Source organism: Suncus etruscus, chromosome X, assembly GCF_024139225.1.
Source record: "Suncus etruscus isolate mSunEtr1 chromosome X, mSunEtr1.pri.cur, whole genome shotgun sequence".
Lineage (NCBI taxonomy): Eukaryota > Metazoa > Chordata > Mammalia > Eulipotyphla > Soricidae > Suncus > Suncus etruscus.
The window spans coordinates 40,702,110-40,724,479 of NC_064868.1; the positions used below are offsets into that span (position 1 = coordinate 40,702,110).

A 22,370-nucleotide genomic window follows, 5' to 3' on the forward strand; every position below is an offset into this window, starting at 1 on the left:
TTGTGGAGAATAACGTCACACAAATATGTGCTCCCAAAAAGGCACATGGTGCACTTGAACATTCGGAAAAGCTCAGGGAAGCTGGGGGGCAATTCTCTCAAAAATTCCCATGCATGCCTGCTTTTCCACTAATCTCCCCGAACTTGGCTTTGAGATCAGAGTTACATTGCAGGTCAATGAGCTCCATTTGAAGCACAGGAGGGGCATCTTGTACATCAAAGGAAAAGGGGTCCACAAAAATTTGGAAAGTGGCTCTGTGCTTTTTAAAGTCTGCAAATCTGTGATCAAATCCTTCTCTAGTTTAAAAATAGCATCAACATATTTCTCACCACTGAATGGTATGCCTGCATCCACAAGTTCCTCACATGCTGGGACATGGCAAAGGTTTGTCTGAGAGAGTTGGGATTTCCATAACACAAGTTTTGTGGAGAATGCTCTCACATTGTCATAGGCAGCACTGATAAGCTGCCCCGGGCCTTGTAACATCTTGTTTAGTACATTCAGCTTATGTGTGATGTCAACAAGAAAAGCTAAGTATTTGTGATCACTCAACTTAGAAACAGCAAACAGAAAAAAAGCCTTCTCCATGAAGGCTTTCACTTCTTCTCTCAACTCAAAAAATCTTTTCAGTATATTTCCCCTGCTGAGCCAATGTACCTCAGTGAAATAGAGCACATCTCCATATTCTGACTCCATTTCCTCTAAAAAAGCACGGAACCTCCTGTGCTTTAAGCCCCTAAATCTGATTTGGTTGATGCATTTCACAACAACAGACATCACACTGTCACACGGCAGGCATTTACTGCAAAGGGCCTGCTGATGTATAATGCAGTGAAGAGCAATGGCCTTTTCTACATCCTCCTCTTCAAGTTTTTTTAACAAGTGTCACCAGTCCATTTTTCCTCCCTGTCATTGATGGCGCTCCATCAGTTTTATTCCAACAAACCTCTTCCATCGCAAACCTGATTCTCAATGGCATTACACAGATGCTGAAATTTCTCATTAGCAGTGGTCTGGCCATGCATTGGAATTATTGTGAGCAGCTCCTCTGTCAATTCAAAATTGCAATCAACACCACGGACATAAATTGTGAGCTGTGCAGTGTCTGTTATATCTGTGTCTTCATCAAGAGCAACTGAGTATGAATCAAAACATTTGCTTTCTCACACAGTTGATGATAACTGTCACTTGACATGTCAGAAATGCGCTCTGCCACAGTGTTGGAAGAAAGGCTGATTTTGCTAAACTGACCTTTTTTTTTTCCAGACAGATAATACTTGCAGCCTGTAACATGCATTTTTTAACAAACTCTCCTTCTGTGAATGGTTTCCCTGCCTTAGCAATCATCTCACTAACCATATAACTAGCTTCGACTGATACAACATTCTCTTTGGTTTATTTCTTGAAGAAATCTTGTTGCCTCATTAGACATGCTTTAAGACTGGCAACCCGCTTGGCTCTCTCATTTCCTTGATATTTGGCATATTCCTCAGCATGTTTAGTTGAATAATAGCGTTTCAAGTTGTATTCCTTGTGCACTGCAACTTTCTCTGAGCAAATAAGACATGTGGGGATGCCCCTGTGCTCAACAAAGATACTGTGTCTCCCACTTTTCCTAAAATTATCTGTGCTTGTCATCAATCTTTCTCTTCACTGCAGGCTTTGATGAAGTCATGATGAAGGTATGACAAAATCTAATTCTGTAATAAACTTCTCTCTCCCTTAGGCCTCTGATAATGCAAGGGACATTGGGCAGGAGCAGCGGAAATGACATCTGTGCTAGGTGCAAAGTATTCACGATTATTCGCTTACCGAATATTTGCAATAAAAATCACATTAATAAGAGAAAAATTGCATTAACATTTGCATACCCCGAATGGAACTGCTCAGAGTATGTGAATGTTTAATGCAGTTTTTCTTACTAATGTTATTTTTATTGTGATTATTCGGTAAGCAAATAATCACGAATATTGCGATATTTGAAGACCAGCCACGGGCCACAAAATGTTGTATGGAGGGCTGCAAATGGTCTGTGGGCTGTGAGTTTGAGACCCCTGGTCTATGGGTTTAGTATTTTCTAACTTTATCAATACTAGGAAGAATGAGTTAGAAGAGTTCAGCCCAGACTCCAACAGCCTTCATTTCAGAGGTCAACATGCACTCAGGGTAGCTTGCTGACCCCTCTTGCCTTCAGTTATAGTCTGACAGCATTTTCCAGGTCTTCAGATCAGTTGGTTTTGAGTACAATATTTAGTAATCTTCACTGGCTTCCCCTATATTCTGCCAGTGGGTGGATCCTTTTGTGGGCAGCAATTTTGACCTCTTCCACACTTCTAAAAATAATTAATGATCAATGAGACAATTTTAGTGGACATTGTCACTGGGTTAGAATTTCTGCCTTTTTTTTTTTTCTAAAAATCCCACACTTCCAAATTAAGTTACTGACAATGATGTTAGGGATGTAGACTGACATTTGTGGTCTGCTTGAACTGGTGATCAAGTTGTGCCTGTCTGAACTTCTGGTTTGCCTGATATCATAGTAGTGGGAAGTATTTCTAGAGAAAATGAAGCTGAACAGTAACTTCCAATTCTGGTGCCACATTTGATGTTTGGATTCTTTAGCCTATTTTAACCTGTCAGCCACCTGATTCACTTCTGTCCTACATCCTCTTAATCTTTTTTCTGGGACAATGTGGGTTGAAGATGATATCCTAGATGATACCAATTTGATATCAAAATTCTCATTATGATCAGGTTTAGTGCACAGAATATCCATTGTCACAGGATTGTCACAGAGAACTTAAGGTACTGTCTCATGTAGTATTTATCTCAGTATTCACAAAGGTGCTCAGCTATTCATATGAGATATGTGAACATGTAGAGGAGCTAGAGATTTGTGTCAGAAAAAGCCTCTGGATGGCTAAAGCACCTAGACAGAAGATTGAGCAGGTTGAACCAGCAAGTGTCATGCAGAAATTAGCACAAAGGTGTCATCTTAGAGTAAAATATGTGGGGGGGGGTTTTAATCAAAGAGAGATTATGGTGATAAGGCATTTACCTCGTAGACAGCCAACTTGAGTTCAATCCCATCATTGACTATGTTCTCTGAACCCTGCCAGGAGTGATTTCTGAGCACAGAGCCAGGATTAAGTCCTAAATACTGCTTGGTATGTACCCTCAAAATTGGTGTTGTTTTTTGTCCCCATAACCTCCGTAGTTCTAAGAGCTATATGATTTTTTTCTTTTTTTCTTTTAAGTTTTTGGGTCACAACTGGTGGTTCTGAGAGCTTGCTTATTCCTGGCTCTTTGCTGAGGGATTACTTCTGGTGGTGCACAGGAAACCATATGGAGTCCTGGGTACTGAACACAGGTTAGCCACATGTGGAAAAACCTACCTGTTGTATTATCTCTCTAGTCCTGATTATTTTTATAGGAAATACATATTAGCTGCAATGTACAGTATTCACAGAAGCACCTTACTTGACACTTTCTCTATTTACTTCAAATATATGGCAGGTTTGGGGCAGACTCTTCATGTATAAACTGTTAAAGAGTGTTCCTGTCCTTTTTGTAAACTTATTGTTAACTAATGACTTTAGTTATTCTTAAGGTCAACCAGGATTTTTGACTCTAGCTGAGACATATGTTTCTATTTGTGAAGGGAAAGTTGGGCTATTATAACATGGCATGAATACTCTTTTTCTATGCCATTCTTCCACTCCCCTATTAAAAATTACAGCTCCCTGTAGTCACCATTTCATTATACCAAGTAGGCATTTCTGTTGTTGTACTTGTTGGAAAAGTATGTGACCTGCCATTTCCTTGAAACAAATCAAAGGAAATAAAATTCAGTATCCAGGAAAATGTCTGAATTCCCTGGTTCTTTCATCACTGAAAGTTCCTGTTCATCCTATATGAAAAGCCAAGGAAATAATTGGCTAGGAAAAGTACAAGACATCCAGGAAAATAGGTAGGATCAGAATGACTTTTCAGAATCAGTACATTATTCTTCCTTTCCTGCTGGCTTCCCATCCATAGGACTTCTTCCCCTGGATTGCCTTCCTAGATTCCATAGAAATGCCCAGAAAGCTACTAACCTACCCTTATCCTACTTCCCAAGGCAATCCTGTCCATTCCAGGCAAAACCTATTATTAGAAAATTCTTCCTTGTATTGAGCGAAAAAAAACCTGTTTCTCTCCAACTTTCTCCAATACTGGCTGAAAATCTAGACTTTTAAGGACTGGCTTAGAAACACAACCATTATGCCTAATACTGTTCCAAAAGAAAAGTCATTCAGAGTTCCAAACATGTATAACTAAACCATATTCTGGAATAACCCCAGCACATGGCCAAGAGAAGGCCTGAGAGGCATTGCTATAGGAGAGAAGGGAGAAGAACAGTGCTTTAGACAGTCAGACTGTTACCTGCTTCTTACCAGCCCTTCGTTCACCCATGTTTCCTGCATATTTTCAGTAAAAATTTACCTTGATGATAACTTAATAATTGAGTTGGCACATAATGCTCATTTTTTCATAACTCAAATATGTAGTCTCCAACAAACCATCCTCTTTACATTAGTCCCCTTCCTGGAGAGAAGAGTTGGGGGGTAAGAGTAATACAGAACCTGAAGACCTAGCATAACACTAGGTTTTGTTCCCAGTGCCACCACAGGAGGCAGACCTTTGATGTTTAAGAAAACTGCTTTCAAGAATCAGGCAGAGATGTGTGGAGCCAGTAGTTGTTCCTATGGCAGTATGTTTCAGGGGTGAAGAAACCCTGAATCTCTTAGGCCAATGGAACTTCCTTTCTTATTTCCCACAATGCTTACTGTAACTATGCAGAAAAAAGGAGGCACAAAACCTTGCCACACCAGCACTCCTTCCTTTTTTCTTTTTTTCTTTTCTTCTTTTTTCTTTCTTTTCTTTCTTTTTCACTCTTGTTATTATTTGGTGGCTTTTTTTGTTGCTAGATATTTTTGATAGTTCCTTCTTTGTTGTTGTTTTGTTCTTCTTCTTTTTTTTGCCTTTTTCTGTCTTCTTCCAACAGAACCACACAACTTGAATCATTTTGTTCTGTCTCATGAACTGAGAAGGAAAATAATAAATGAATGGTATCAGGACCAAATAGCAGTTTGAACATTGATTGAATGGAAATAAAAAATGATCAGACTTAAACACCAAATTCAAAGTCAACAACAACAGAATTGATACCCTATCTACAATAAGCTACACAGAGAGGAGAACAGTTACACTAGCATTTAGGAGGGCAAAGAACAAGATATGGGACACGTGCTAGGAAAAAGGGGTGGAGGGAGGACAACCCTGTTGGTGGGAATGGCCCTGATTCAATGTCACTATGTACCTTAAATATTATTGTGAAAGATCTGTTATTAACATTGGTCACAATAAAAATTATTTTAAAAAGTAAATAAAAAGAAAAGAAAAGGAAAGGAAAGGAAGAAAAGAATCAGGCAGAGATGACTTCAGCTATATCATATCTATATCATAGTACTTACATAAATTAGTTACTTCATAACATTGAGCAAGTTGACAAACCTTTTAAAGCCTCTTTTTAAAGGCTGTTTTTCATCTGCAAAGCAGAGATTGAGCATCAAGGGAATAGGAGCAGAGCATCACTCAATAAATGCCATTGATCACAAATGAATAGGGAGTTAATGGCATGTCTGGACTGGGATGTTGTTTCGTGAAGGACTAAGCCCATATCTACTTCCAGACTGTGGGGTAGAGAGATCCCTTGTCACTATTTTTAGCTAGTGATACAGCTAATTGCTGAAGGTCAGAGCTCCTGTACTTTTTTTTTTTGGGGGGGGGCCACACCTGGCAGTGCTCAGGGGTTACTCCTGGCTGTCTGCTCAGAAATAGCTCCTGGCAGGCACGGGGGACCATATGGGACACCGGGATTAGAACCAACCACCTTAGGTCCTGGATCGGCTGCTTGCATGGCAAACACCACTGTACTTTTAAATCAAATTCTGTACTTTTAAAGTAGGTTAGCCTCATATTTATTTCACTCAAACATGACTTCTTATTTCTGTTCTCAAGATCAAGCCAAGGTTTTTAAGTTCCTTGAATTTTTCCCTGAAGATGATTGTTAGCAAAACAGGATTCAAGAAGCTACCTTTTTGGCTGTTTGTCTGTCAAGCTTTTTTGACTCTCCTGATTAGTCCTCATGCCTATTTGTGTTTGCTGTTTGTGCTGGTTAAAATTTTGAGTGTATCCCCATACATGCAACAGGGTATTTATTTTTTCTCCTGGGAGTAGCAAGTGATTGCCGAGAGCAGAGCATGTTTCCACTTCTCTAGGAATAGTGTGTTTGGGTGATTGTTTTGCTTGGTGGGGACCACACCCCATTGTGCTCAAGAGTTACTTCTGGCTCTGCACTCAGGAATCACTTCTGGAAGGGCTGTAAGTACCATATGGGGTGCTGGACATTGAACCTTTTTTGGACATAATGCAAGGCGATTGAGATACCTCCTGTACAGTAATTTCCAAGGACTATTGTTTAAAGTAAATGAATTAGTGAATATGTCTACAGATTTTCCTGTTCTAAACTGTGGGATCCAAATTCTCAGAGTTGTTTCAGGGTCAATTCCGTGCCAGAGTAAAGGACTCTTCTGAGCTTGTCATTTAGAAGAGTTTGGCATAGAGAATGATGGAAAGAGTTTTTCTCCAGAGCAGGCTACTTAAGAGAACATGTTGGCTTCCTCGGAGCAATAGTAGAACATGCAGTGTATTTGGTTTACCAGGTTTGATCCTGGCATCACATAGAGTCCTTGAATTCTACTTGGTCCCAAAACAAAACTAGAAAACATGAAGGAAAGGAAGTGGTTCAGGGGCAGGGCTTTGAATACCTATTCTACTACTTAGTGGTAATGAGCTCACACAAGCTTTGTTGTGTTAAGAGCATTGAGCTAAATCAAATATTAAAGCACTTAGTTAGCATAGGGTCCAGCACATTTTAGCACTCCCGAGTTGTACATTTAAAAACAGAAAGAAATCTTGTTCGTTCAAGCAGGACTCCATTCTTTAGCCTCCAAACCATTCATTGCTGACCTCGTGGAGTTACAGGATGTTAACAGTTAGAGCTTCGAACTATGAGTTTCAGTGGTGATGGATTAGCTGAAACCATTCTCTTGTTTTCTCAGTCCCCCTTGTGGTCAAAAGCAGAAATTGACAAAGCTGCGTGTTTGTCTAAGAACAATTGTTTTTAAAATCTGAATCCCACTCTTTAGTATTTATTTGTCAAGTAGATACTCTCTGGATTCCTTGATGTGGTGCTAGGAATAGTATATTTTATGGACTCTGAAGCTCATGTTTACTTTCCTGCCTATCATCTTTTGTTTAATCATTTAGCAGTTATTTGCTGAGCACCTAGTATATAGACAGAGTCAGAATTTGTCTTGGTCCTTGAAATATATCAATGCATTGGGCAAAATTCCTTGGCCTCATAGAGCTTGAATTCTTTTCAGGAAACCAAGTAAGTCAAATAGTATTCAAAGGTGATCAGTGCAAAAAGGCAAAGCAGGCATGGGGGTAAGAACTGCTGAAGGACGGCACAAGCTTTCAGTAGGGCTGAGGTAAAACTCCCAGGGAAAGATGACATGGGACTAAAATCAATCTCTGACATCCAGACAGAGAATAGAGCAACTATGAAAGCACAAGGTAGGACTAGGTAGTAGGTTGTTATGGAGGTAGCAGAGAGGCCATGAAGCTGTAGCAAAGTCAACATAGGGATAGCCAGCAGCAGTCAAGCCAGTAAGGGATGCAGGTCACATTGCAGGCCATTTGAGAATATGTACTTGCTCTTTGATAGATGAAATGTGGGGGGAAGAATTTTGAGCCAAGGTGAGATATTATCAGACTAGATTGGAACAGCATTGCCCTGGCTGTCCTGTTGAAAACATTACCATAGATAGGGTTAATTTTGAAGTTGATGGCTTGGCCTGCATGGTATTGAGTACAGTGGCAAAAAATGCTTGTTATGCTTTTCTGAAATGCCTCCTTCCCTTACCCCACGAACATGTTGCCCTAAAACTAGTGTTTCTTTACAATACTGTCAGCACTAGACATGTGAATTTTCCCTGAGTGTCATACTCAAGAAAAGATACTCATGTAAGATACTCCTGTAAGAGTATAGTGTAGATATAAAAGCAAAAATAAAACTGAGACAGATAGTATGGTATTAAAGGCACATGCCTTGCAATCTTACACATAAGGCCCCTTGAGCCCTGGTCATTGAACACAGTGCCAAGGGTAAGACCTGAGCACTGCTGAGTGTCCCCAGAACAAACAAAAATGAGCACAGTGTACATATTTAAACATTACAGAGAATTTAATTAGATCACTAACAAGTGATATTATTCCTTCATCGACCATCTCAGGAGACAGTTAAAACTGAAGAAGGACAGCAGCATCTCACTTTGTAGAAAAATTTTGTCATTGCTTATGGTATGGAGGCCTTTCACCAATTAGTTTTATTCATTTAATAGTAGGTTTTCTGATGTTATATCTTCTCAGTTCAGTTGCCATCTCAAATGATGCTTGGGATTTTCTAACCCCTTACACTCCCCATCAATAAGTAGTACATATTGATATGTGATATTTAGAGCACAACCATACTGGGATTCTTCACCTGAGTTTTAGCTTCTTAGTATATTGCTGTTTCTTTAATATCTACATGTAAAGCATTTCTAGGAAGACTATGGCCTGTGGCAGGTTGATTTTGTTTTTCTTTGCATTTTGCAGTCGATAATCCTCTACAGAAATGATACTAATTCTCCCTTTTGAAAACAGTGGAATTCCAGGAAAGCTAAATATGTTCAAGAAAATGATCATGAGGTGTGTGATGCTTGATTAGAGTTTAAATTCACATTTATGGAGTGATATGCAGACCAGCATATTCAGGTTCATTCTCACCCAATGTTACTGTGAGTAGCTGAATTTGAAGATATAATCGATCACCATCTACCATCAAGATTCTTCCTGCATTGGCTGAGCTCCCACTGTGGGTTTATTAGCAAACCAGTAGCTGGCTTTCAAATTAAAAAAAATTAGGAATCCCAGTAAGGGATTCTGCTTAACTGGGTATTAGGACAGAATGTCTGGATGACTTGTCTCAGGAAATCAGGCACAGGATGTGGGTGAGGCTTTGGTGGATACAAAGGAGGAAAAGGACCGTATTTCCTCCCACAAGACTCTTCAAATCTTGATATACACACAGTTAACAATACAGAACAGGGTGAATGTGTGGTCAGCAGAACACTTCTGTCAACATGCATAATTAACATAGAGCCCTTGTTTTTTCAGCTTATACTGACAACGTTGTTCTTATAAAATATCTTTTCTTATTAGTGTGGAACTTGATCTCTCTTTTCACAGTGCAGCTGTGCTTCTGGGTCATCTGAGGAGTGGATGCAAGGGAAAAGTTTTTTCCCAGAATGCAGCTCTACCTCCCTTCAATGTTGGTCAACCACCTGCTAAGGACACTAACACTCTTGACATTCTTGACACTTGCTTTTCTGAGTTGTAACTGGGTCAAGAGATTTTTAAATAGGAGCATATTTATCCTGGGGGTTACTGGAAGGAGATGTGCCAATGTGGGAATCTCTCAAACATTGAGCTTCACTCTCTTTGCCACTTCAGCAGGTACCAGTTTCAAAGTACATAAATCTCCACGTAAGTGGCTTTGCTGTCCCCAATTTCTGATAGGCATTTCCCCGTGTTGTCTATTTGTATATCTGGGTCACCAGGAAAACCAGGGGTGCAGGCTTCCTGCAAACAGTCTTAACCTGTGCTTGGCTCACTACTTCCTTTCTTATGCTTGTGGAGACTTGATATTGAAGCTGGACTCCCGATTAGAGCAAATCAAAAACCTAATTCTAATTTTAAGTTTTTGTTAAGGTGAACACCATAGGACTTTTATAAATAAAAGGTCAGAGAGGCACAAGGAAAGTTCCCTTCTCTCTCTGATGTCATGGATGTTTCCCCTGTGTTTTAAAGAGGGAGGACACCTGACATACAGAATCTCTTTACGGTAATACAAAGGAAATGAGAAAGCAATCACGGCTGTCCATTCTTTCTCATTTCCTAGTGTAGTCCTAGAACATACAGAGTTCATAATAAATGCTTGGACATTTCCTGTGGCCCTATTTGTCAAATAAAAAAGAACGCAATGTAAGGTGGATCAGCTTGGACCTTGTTCAAAAGGGGTAAGTCATTCGAGGATAAAAGGCTATCTTAATAAAATGTTCCTTATTATTTGAGCAGCTGTGTATCCTGATTTCTACCATAAGCCTCTGTCATATTCCCACCGCTTGTAATTCAGAAAATACTCTTACCATATTGTTCCATTTCTATGACTTCCTGTGCCTTTAGGACATTGACAATTGTTCAGTCTCCAGCCAGCTTCTGGCTTGAGATATTCCCCAGACATACTCCACCACGCTGAGTACAGAGGCCCGTGATTAATTGTATTGGCCCACATAGTCAGTCTCCTGGCTGACAAATGGATTTTATTTTGGCTCGTCTAAGGACACTAGACAATTGAAATAAAAAACACATATAGGGGCCGGTGAAGCGGCACTAGAGGTAAGGTGTCTGCCTTGCAAGTGCTAGCCAAGGAAGGACCGAAGCTTGATCCCCCAGCGTCCCATATGGTCCCCCCAAGCCAGGGGCAATTTCTGAGCACTTAGCCAGGAGTAACCCCTGAGCATCAAATGGGTGTGGCCCAAAACCCCCCCAAAAACCCACATATAATTTGGCACTGGATGGGCTCATGCAGTTGTTTGGAGGACCAGTCCTGTCATTTCATAGATAAACAGCATAACTGGTGCCAGCTGGTGATCACAGCTGGAAAACATCTGCAAGAATATGGACCAGAGTGATAGTACATTGGGCATGGTGCTTGCCTTGCACAACACTGATCTGGGTACAATCCTTGGCACCCTACATGGTCCCCTGAACCTTTCCAGAAGAAATCCCTAAGAGCTGAGCCAGGAGTAAGCCTTGACCACTGTTAAATGTGTTTTACAACCCCCCCAAAGGAAGCATTGTTTGCTGGACATGATACAAACTGGGAGCCATTTTCTCTGAAATGTTCAGTAGTTTTACTGTATCTTTAGATTCAGAATCTCTGGTGAACCCACAGCCAAGTTGGTATTCTGAATTCCTCAGAGTGTCATTCAAAGCCCCTTTCATATTGTCAAAAAGCATCTATGCTTTTCTAGACCATCTGTATTGCAGTACCTGACCATACAGGCACTGATAAATTCACATAGAAGTTAGATTTTGTGACAAATTGTCCTTGGCTCAGGAGTTAACTCCTAAAACTTAAATTCTGAAAGTAGTTACCAGATGAAATCACCTTTAAATATAAAATATAATCACAGTGTATCTTACTACGTATATAAAATAAGATTGCCATGTCTATACTTTTGTATATCTGGGGTCAGTGAGCTGCACTAGTGTTTTTTTTTTCTTGAACTCTTTAGAGGAGAAAAAGTTCCTTTCTTTCCATATCTCCTTCCATGGCATTTACCTTAGATTTGTCTATTTTATTCTGCCTCTCTTCATAGTCACCCACTTTCTAATATGTTGCTCCCATATTCTAAAGATAATCTTCCTCAAATCTTCATTTTTGTCCTTCCCACTATGCTTCTGAAGACACATTTTCCCATACACTCCTGTAGTCATCTATACCTGTGAGTTGCTACTGATCACCAGTTCCACATTGGCCTTCTGAACATGCCACAATGTTACCTCTGCTTATTTTAAAGTCAACAGAAAACAGTACAGATGTTTTTTGGATATCCTACCAACTCTCAAACTCAGCTTTAATAAATCATCATCTGAAATCATCTTTATTCTAATGGCAATATTCCTTTAACCCCTATACTGTCTCTCTGGACCCATTCCCCTGTTTTTTATTTGTTTGAGTTTTGGAGCAACTTCTGATAATACTCAGGGATTACTGATGGCATCACACTCAGGAATTACTCCTGGCAGTGCTCTTGGGACCATATGGGATACTGGGGATCAAACTCAAGTCAGCTACATTCAAGGCAAGAGCCTCTCAAATCCACTATTGTCTCTTTTTTGTAATACCATGATTCCCCTGCCAAATTTCCCCACACTCTTTCTCTAACACCTGCATTATCTTCCACACATATACAAATGGACAATACAAATAAAATTTAAAAAATTAAAAATAAAAATGAATGCAAATACAAATACAAAAACAAAAACAATTCCCACTTTTTAAAAAAAATACAACAACAAATGGACAATACATTGCTAAGTATCCTTGCTTAGAAAAAAAATCAGCTCATTGAATGTTTTACTGCTCTGAATATATCAGTATTATATTCATTTACAAAGTAAATCTTGGAGCCAGAGCAGTAGCACAGTGGTAGGGTGTTTGCCTTGCATGCAGCTGACCCAGGATGGACCCAGGTTCAATTTCTGGCATCCCATGTGGTCACCAGAGCCTTCAGGAGCGATTTCTGAGTGCAGAGCCAGGAGTAATCCCTGAGCACTGCTGGATGTTGCCCCAAAAAATCCCAAAAATGTAAATCTCACTGCTATGCCAATAGGCAGATGAATTTGTGGATGCTCCTGTAAAACTACAAGACACCCCACCCATATTGTTTTTTCCTCTTTTCATAGAAACCACTTGCCACATCACAAATCTGGCAGAGCAATGAGCTTTATGTTCAGAAACAATCTGATTTTTCTACTCCTACTGCTGACAGTTTGACAGAGAGACAATCACAAATAAACATTCTTATATTTATTTGCTTGCTGGCAAATCTATAAATACATAACTATGTTTGTCAACTATATTTGGGGGGCACACCTGGCAGCACTCAGGTTACTCCTGGCTTTGTGCTCAGAAATCGCTCCTGGAAGGCTCTGGGGACCATATGGGATGCCAGGGATAGAATCCGGGTTTGTCCCAGGTCAGCTGCATGCAAGGTAAATGCCCTACCACTGTGCTATCACTCTGGCCCACAACTAGTGCTTCTTTTTTGGGCCACACCCAGTGGTGCTCAGGGATTACTCCTGGCTCTGCACTTAGAAATCGCTCCTGGCAGGCTCCAGGGAACATATGGGATGCTGGGAATCAAACTCAGGTCCATCCTGGGTTGACCATGTGTAAGGCAAATGCCCAATCAGTGTGCTATTTTTTGGCCCCAGCCTCAAATTTTAGATTTGTTGTCTAAGACTATTAGAACAAGGAGAGGGAAAATATGGAAATTAGATTTTTTTTATCTACAATTATACTGAAGAGGGAACAGGCCCAGAAAGATTAGGTGAGATGCCTAAAGTCCCAAGGCTCATTTCTGCCCAAACATAAGTGGAAGCCCTGGTTTCCTAACTACCAGATGATGGCCCTTTAAATAAATTTGGTCTTCTAGTGCTGCTATTCTGGAGTCCTGTCTGCTTTCTTGCATGAAGTATGTACACACATAATCCATAATAAATTCAGAAGTTATGAATATGGCCTTCACATTAAGTTTAAATAGAAGAGATTTACAGGCAGGAAGACAGAGTTCCTGGTAATGTACTTTGGAAAAAGCAGGGTCTGAAGCCTGAACCATTCTGAAAGAACAGAGGCATTTAACACAAAGGATCATCTCTGTAGCCAAGAAAACCATCGAGACATAGAATTCCACGTCCAAGCATAGATGAATTTTGGAGAGAAGTGGCTGATGATTCTGGAAGGGAAGGTTCCAGCAAGGCCATGCGAAGAGTTATCAAAAGACCATCAACTGCTCAAGACTCCCCCTTGGCAACCACTCTAGCAAAGACTTGTGAGGAGATTTGGAAAAGTGTCTATAACTTAATTTACCTCTCTTGTTACCTCCCTTAGTTTCCTCTTTCCCTTCACTGTAGTATCCTTCTAAAATTCTTTTTCTTGTTTGTTTTGTGTTTGGGCCACACCTAGCAGAGCTCAGGAGTTAATCCTGGCTCTGTGTTCAGAAATCACTCCTGGCAAGTTTGGGGGACCATATGGGATGCCAGGAATTGAACCCTGGTCAACTGCATGCAAGGCAAATGCCCTACCCACTGTATTATCATTCAGACCCCCTATTTTTGGTGCAAAGAGCGATGAATTCAAAACACCTGGGTAAGATTAGAACTGACTTTCCCTTTCCTACAAAAAGAGATTACTTGCTCCAACCTGAGTCTCTGGCTTCTTGAGGAATTGGGTGGCAGGGATCATTTTCCCACACCAGGTAGAATGATGGGACTTCAGGTGCTGCTTGAAGGCTGCCCATAGAGCTGACAGGAAGTGAGCATCCTTACTGTACAGGGGCTCACAGCAGACTTGATTAGTCAGAAATCTCTATAAATGTAGGGAATTAAGGAGAATCTTCAAAATTGGCTTTCACACATTTTTTATGATTAATAGTCAATAATGGCTGGGTTTGGATGCCATTTTTATATCTTTTGATTCCAAAGATAATCTAAATATATCTTAGGGGTAAAGGATTCTGAGGAGGAAATGCTTAAAAAGTTCTACTGTAAATAGCCTGTGCTTCTTAAATTTAAGTTTGCTCTCTTTTTTCCCCCTTTATTGCAGAATACATGGTTCATGACATCTGCCTCCAACATCACTAAACATATAGTTCCCTCCTGATAGCATATTCTTGTTTAGTATAGCACACAGTTGAAGAAAAAGAGATGTTACTGTGTCAGACCCAAACCCAGCTCAGCTTCTCATGAGCCTGAAAGAGCTGCAGTTTAGCCAGGGGGTCTGTGCTTTGTGCACAGAAAAGAAATTGGTTCAAGGGAAAGAAATATCCCTGGGTAAGTGAGACACTCCAGCATCTTCTCTAAGGATCAGGGTGATGCAGAGGTCATAAGGAGACTTCCCAGCATTGCATAGGTGGCTTGACCTGGTAAGAAGCCAGAGGAATCATTTATTTCTCCATTCTCCTCTACCAGTAACCACAGGGAAAAGTAATAATAGGAACTCAAGTACTACCATTTTATTTAACATCAGTTTACTTTTTCATAGATCCTACTGATGCCTGGCATTGTAGCATTGATGGATCAATGCTTGCAGTCATGTTTCAGCATGCAAGGGATCACAAGGGCCATGCACAGGCAAGACCTGAGGTCTAACTCTGAGCCATTGCCCTGGCTCCATTGTTTCAGTTTAATGTCCACAAGAAAAAGAAACCTTGTGTGACATTGGAGAAAATGACATTACTTATAGGCTTGGTTTCATTATATAACTTTCTACTTAAAGAACCAGCCTATGCAGTGGATTAAGGCCTTAATGGCAAAGTTTGGGTTTTAAATTCTCTTACAGAGCATTGTGAATGGAAGGCTTATACTGTCAAGTCTTTCAGGTATTTTAAAATAGTTTGAACTGGAGCCGGAATGATAGTGCAGTGGTAGGGCATTTCCTACCTGGACGGACCTCAGTTCAATCCCTGGCGTCCTAAGTGGTCTCCCAAGCCAAGAGCGATTTCTGAGCACATAGCTAGGAGTAACCCCTGAGCATCACCAAGTGTGGCACCTCCCCCCAAATAAAAATAAAGTAAAATAATTTGAACTATCATAAAAAGCTTCTAAGTGCTGCTTTGACTTCATTTGTTAAGCTTTTATGTTTGTTTGGGGCCACACTTAGCAGTACTCAGGACTTATTCCTCAATTTTATGTTCATGGATCACTACTGGAGATGCTCAGGGGACTATATGGGATGCTAAAGATCTAACCCAGGTCATCCACATATAAGGCAAGTAAGCTACCTCCTGTACAATATATCTGATCCCTTGTTTCCTTTTCTGATGTTGTCCTTGATAGATGTTCAGTCTCAACACCAGGCCTAAATTAGTAGTAGCTTAAATTAGAGGTAGCCATCATCTATACATGTGAAACTTTGCTGTAGGCACACAGGAAACTGGAGCTGCCAGAAATAACAAGATAATGAATAGCTTAACCTGCTACTGCTGGAGTGTACCGCATCTGCCCTCTTGGCTAGGGGTTGACATGGTCACATGCACTAAGATCGTGGTGACGTCATTTTCATGAGGCCATCAGTGATTTATCTTTGGACTCTGATCTGTCCCTTCCTCAGCCATAGTCATGGCTGCTCATGATGGTTGTTCTGAGAAAAAGAAAGTTTTCAGAAAAGCTGTCACAGTGATTGATTTCAAAGTTTGAAGTCTCTGAGGCACTTAGTCACGAAATGGCTTTGAGCTTTAAACATACTCACATTGCCTGAAAGCAGAAGAGAGATGTCAAGAGACATCTGGCCCTGGTTTTAAACCCTCGTGGGTGCTTTTAAAGGCCCAAGCATATAAGAGTGTGTGTGTGTGTGTGTGTGTGTGTGTGTGTGTGTGTGTGTGTGTGTGTGTGTGTGTGTGTGTGTGTGTGTGTGTGTGTGATGACAGGAACCAAGAAAAGAATATACAGATAACAATTTGTTTTGGTCTTAGCTTGCCTTTGTATGTTTCTTATCCTTGATGATAACCCTGACTGTAGTAGGAAAAATATCAGAAAATACCAGAGTATTGTGTTTTGGTTTTGGATCTTCAGCCCTTTGCTTTTAAGGTTTATTTTTTCCTCTCAGCTGACTGATAAATTCTTTCAACTCTAATTCAAAGTTCACCACCAAATTCCAATACCAATTCACCTTGGGGCAGGCAACCCAGTTTTTTCTCCTTTGTGTTTTGTTTGTTTGTTTGTTTTGATTTTGGGCCATACCCAGTGACCTTCCGGGGCCACTCCTGGCTATGCACTCATCGCTCCTGGCGAGGCTGGAGCTGTGGTGCAGCGGTAGGGTGTTTGCATTGCACATGGCTGACCTAGGACAGACTACAGTTCGATCCCCCAGTGTCCCATATGTTCCCCCAAGCCAGGAGTGATTTCTGAGTGCATAGCCAGGAGTAACCCCTGAGCATCACCAGGTGTGGCCCCAAAACAAAACAAAACAATAAAAAAGGTCTCAAACAGTGGGTCCATCAGTCTAGTTTGAAGAAGAAAAGAGCTGCATTGGGATAAGAACTTCTCTCTCTGGGTTTTCCTTAGCAATCAGGTGTGAAAGGGCTTCTCTCTCTTCCCTCTAATAAAAAGGGGTTCACTAGAGGATGACAGCCTTAGTCAAATGACAGCCTTGATGAGACATGTAATAACATTTGAATTGTGTGGCTATCTTAATAAGTTACTATAGGCCTTGTACTTTGGGGAGGGGGTGCGCCACACACAGCCAACACTCAGGATTTACTCCTAGCAGGCTTGGAGGACCATATGGGATGCCAGGAATTGAATCTGGGTCCATCCCAGGTTGCCGCATGCAAGGCAAATGCCCTTCTGCTGTGATATCTCTATGGCCCAGCTCTTGTACTTTTTTTAAAATAATTTTTATTGTGACCAACGTGAATTACAAGTCTTTCATAGTAATATTTAAGGTACATAGGTACATAGTGACATTGAATTAGAGGTATTCCCACCACCAATGTTGTTCTCCCTCCAACCCTGTTCCTAGCATCCTCCTTTGCCCCCCCCCCCCAGACTGTGAGTATAACTGGTAACTGGTCCCCTCTGTGTATAGCTGTTGAAGATTGGGTATCGATTCTGTTGTCATTAAGTTTGGGTTTGGTATTTAAGTCTGATCATTTTTTTAAATTTCTACTCAATGCTCATATGACTGTTTGATTCTGGTACCATATATTTGTTTCCCCTCAATTTTGAGGTAGGACAAGATGACTCAATTTATGTAGTTCTGTTTGAAAAAGAAGAAAATGAAAAAAAAAACAAAAAATAAAAAACTAAACAAACAAAAACTAGGAGGAGTCTGTTTAGAAGGTATGAATATTAATTTAAAAAGAAGAAAGGGAAAAAAAGAAAATCATAAAAAAAGCAAAAAAAAAAACTCACAAAAAACAAAAACCAACAACAACAACCAAATAGACAAAACAAAAATCAAAGATCAAAACCATCAACTACAAAAAAGCACTACAGCAATAAATACAACAATGAAACAATAACCATGAGACCGAAAGGAAAAAAAAAAGAAGAAAAGCAAAGAAAAAAGGAAGGAGGGCTGGTGTGGCAAAGTTTTATTTTTTGGGGGGGGGAGTTTCTTTTGCATAGGCACAGTAAATATTGGGGAAATTAGAAAGGGAATTCCCTTGGCCTAAAAGATACAGGGTTTCTCTGCCCTGTCATGGGAATAACTACAGGCTCCGTACATGCTCCTTTTCACACCCCAAGGAATTATTATGGAGCCAGGAAACTTTCCACTCAGTTGTGGCTGATAGAATCAGGCCTCTAACTAGAGATCTTGGTATTTGCACAAAGTGTAGGATGAAGCCTAGGACAGCATCTTTCTTTAAGGTTCTAGCAGATCTGTTCCATCACTGTTGTTATAATCAGTCTTGTGTAATTGGTGGTCTTGGGGGGGTTTGTTTTTTGTTTATTTGTTTTTGGTTTTGGGGCCATATCCTGTGACACTCAGGGGTTACTCTTGGCTTTGCGCTCAGAAATCGTTCCTGGCATGGAGGACCATATGGGACATCAGGGGATTGAACGTCCTAGGCTAGTGTGCAAGGCTTATGTCCTGTGCCACTGCTCCACCCCAGTGGTCTTTGTTTTTGCACAGATCCTAGAACGAGCCTAGCATAGATACCTTCATTATGTTTCCAGAAGATCTGCTCTGTCACAGTTGTCAAAGTCAGACCTCTGGAATTGGATATTCCAGAAGATCTGCTCTGTCACAGTTGTCAAAGTCAGACCTCTGGAATTGGATATCTTGGTTATTGTACAAATCCTAGGCTGAAGCCTAGGCTAGGGTCTTTCTTATTGGTCCCAAGATAAGTTCTGCCCAGTCATGGTTGTCCAGGTCAGTCTTCTGTACTTAGCAATCTTGGTTTTTGCACAGATCAAAGGATGACATGTCTTCTGATTTTATCTTACCGGTTAGGTGATTAGATAGGACAACCTGCTCTTCAATCAAGTTGTTGCTGTTTCCTCATTGTCAGGATGTCATATCAAAACTGGTACAAGTTGGTGCTAGAAATTAGAAATTAGAAATTTCCCAGGGAGGAGTTTGGTTCCTGGTGCTGTTGCAGGGAACTGTGTCCATTCTATGTCTGGGCTCTAGGGCTTGGGATTGGACGGTCTCTGATCACATGGAGTCTAAGTTGGGCCCACATGGTACATGTTCAGGGTGGGAGGCACCATGTATTATAAAATGTATGAGTTCTTATCCCTAGTAGATAAGAGCTTGTTTCTATACGTAAAAATTTCCCCTTTACTACTATGTCTTTGCAAAAAGGAATAGTGCCATGTTATATTGCTGGTGAATTTGGGGGGTAAGAACATCAGGCTACACAATCTCTGTGCCCTGGTTTTGACCTGAGCTTTTATCCCAGGCAAGTATTTTTTGTTGGTTTTTATACTAGGTAGAACCAAAATATTAGGCCTTGTACTTTTTATAAGAAGAAACTTCATGTAAAAAGCCACTGTAATTGAAGAAATTATCTTTAGTTCAGAGGAAAGGTAAAAAAATGTTCTTAAAATTTGGTTACCCGAAAGTCACAATTTCTGTCAACTCTCAGATACTACATGTATTTGTTATGGTGGTAATTGAACTGCATAAAAGCATTGCCACAGTGTTATAATATCAGACTGTTAGCACTTGGGCAATGGCCTACATTTACATTAGAGAAGGGGTCTCAAACTCAATTTACCTGGGGGCCACAGGAGGCAAAGTTAGGGTGATCCTTGAGTGCAAAGTCAGTAGTAAGCCTTGAACATTGGGGGTGTGTGACCCAAACAACTAAAACAAAACAAAATAAAAAAAAAGATTCCTCTAGGGCAGGGCCACAAATTTACGGAGGGCCGCAAGTTTGAGACCCCTGCATTAAAGCAATCTCATTCTGGTAATGACTGGCAAAAGTAGTAGATAGCAATGGTCTTCAAATAGCCGTCTATGGGCTGGTCTGTAGTTATATAAAGGTTGAAACTGCTGGTCTACTGCCTTGATTATACTACCTCTCAGTGGCCTGGTATGCAGGTCAAGGATGTGGCATTGGTAGAGTCTGTAGCTGATGATGTATGCCGCAAAAATTTTTTGTTTTGTTTTGTTAATTTGTTTTTGAGCCACACATAGTGATGCTCAGAAGTTACTCCTAACTCTGAACTCAGGAATTACTTTTGGTGAGACTCGGTGGACCATATGGGATGCCAGAGAGCTAACCCATTTTGGCCTCATTCATGGTAAGCACCGTACCTACTGTACTATTGCTCCATCCTCCAAAAAGGTTATTGAATCACTGGGGTAGTTGCATGATGCAGAGATTTTCTAAACATATTCAGCATAAACAATTAATAAGCATTCAGGAGTTGTTCAATAAATTTGCTTTAAGGTACCTTTATGCAGATAATAATCCTAGAGTGGAATCCTGACTGGGCAGAACATTCACTCCAATTTTTATTTCAAATAACCTGGCATTGTATACATTATGGAGAATTTTTTTAAGTATTAAGCATTTGCAAGATACAATTTTTATACAATAGAAGTTCTAAGATCCAAGAAAGAAATGTCATGTATTTAAGTGTCGATGAATATTATTTATATTCTACACCTGGAATTGTTCTTGGTGTTGAATAATAAACTATATTTAGGTACTAGCATTTTATTCTAATATTGTCTCCAACCCCTGATGGGTGGGAGAGTTCATTCTTTTTTTTTTTTTTTTTTTTTTTTTTTTTGGTTTTTGGGTCACACCCGGCGGTGCTCAGGGGTTACTCCTGGCTGTCTGCTCAGAAATAGCTCCTGGCAGGCACGGGGGACCATATGGGACACCGGGATTCGAACCAACCACCTTTGGTCCTGGATCGACTGCTTGCAAGACAAACGCCGCTGTGCTATCTCTCCGGCCCGGATGAGTTCATTCATAAATTTTAGTTTTGGTGGATGAGAAGCAAGCAGTTCACTTTTTTTTTGGAGGATCACAGCAGAAAAGGCAGAGATTCTTCCTGTACCAACCACCAGGTGTCAGCAGAGGACTTGGAAGTGTTGATAAACCACATTCAACATTCGAGTGTCAAATTCCCTCCTCCACAATCTCTAACTCCAATCCTATCTTCCTGCCCCACTTCTTTGGTAATATCAGTCTTTTGGGATGACTCTCAAAGTCCATTGCCAGTGACCATTTGTTATTTCCTTACTATGTTTCTTTATATCCCACATATGAGATATTATTCTTTTTTGTTGTTGTTGTTTTGCTTTGATTTTTTTTTGGGGGGGTCATACCCAGCAGAGCTCAGGGGTTACTCCTGGCTCTATGCTCAGAAATCGCCCCTGGCAGGCACAGGGGATCATATGGGATGCCGGAATTTGAACCACCAACCTTCTGCATGCAAGAGAGACGCCTTACCTCCATGCTATCTCTCCGGCCCCAAGAGATATTATTCTGTATCTGTCCCTCTCTCTCTAATTGGCTTTACTCATCATACTATTCCCTGGATTCACCCACATCTAGCAAAATTATGTATCATTGTTTCTTTACACACTCATTTATATTTACTGGGTTTACTTGGGTTGTTTCCATATTTGGACTATTGGTATTAGCACCTCATTGAATAGAGGAGGGCCAATATCTTTTCATAATATATTTTTGGAGCTCCTGGGATAGATGTCAAGACGTAAAATTTCTGGATCTCATAGAAATTTAGTTAATAATTTTTGTGATGTTTTCATACTCTTTTCCATAACAGCTGAATCAAATGACAGTCTCTTCAACTGTAGATAAGGGCTCTTTTTTCCCCATATCTGTACCAGCACTGGTTATTTCTACTTTTTGTTGTGCACGAGTTTCATTGGTGTGAAATAACTCATTGTTTTGATTTGTATTTACCTGATAAGTGATGCATACCACTTTTTCATACAACTATATACAACTTTTATACAACTATATACTTTCTGCTAAGTTCTTTTCCTCATTTTTGTGAAGTTGTTTTTTTTTTTGTTGCTGTTGTTTAGATTTGTGAGAAATTTATATCTTAAATATTTGATTTTCTTAACTAAAGTTGTCCTCTTAGTAACGTTTCAAAATCAATCAGCCTTGAATGTGCCATCTTTGTTTAAGTATTAGAATTAGAAATATTAGAGTTAGAAATATTAGCATCAAGGTAATGTTACTTTCATTCATATTTCCTTTATAAAAGTAGCACTACTTCCTTGCTATATTTTTTCATTTCAAGCTTATGATACCTTTCATGGTGATGATTGTACAAAGTAGAGTAACTAAGTTAAGTGAAGATAAGAGATCGTTAGCAAACTGTTGTTGTTTTCACTGACCTGTTCGCCAAAATCGTTGGCGTTCTCT

General features: G+C 40.2%; 1 protein-coding gene across 1 annotated transcript in view; it reads left to right on the top strand.

Moving 5' to 3' along the window:
• Nucleotides 1-22,370, top strand: part of TSPAN7 (tetraspanin 7) — a 135,574-nt gene that overhangs the window by 86,893 nt on the left and 26,311 nt on the right. The gene's annotated exons all lie outside the window — the stretch shown is intronic.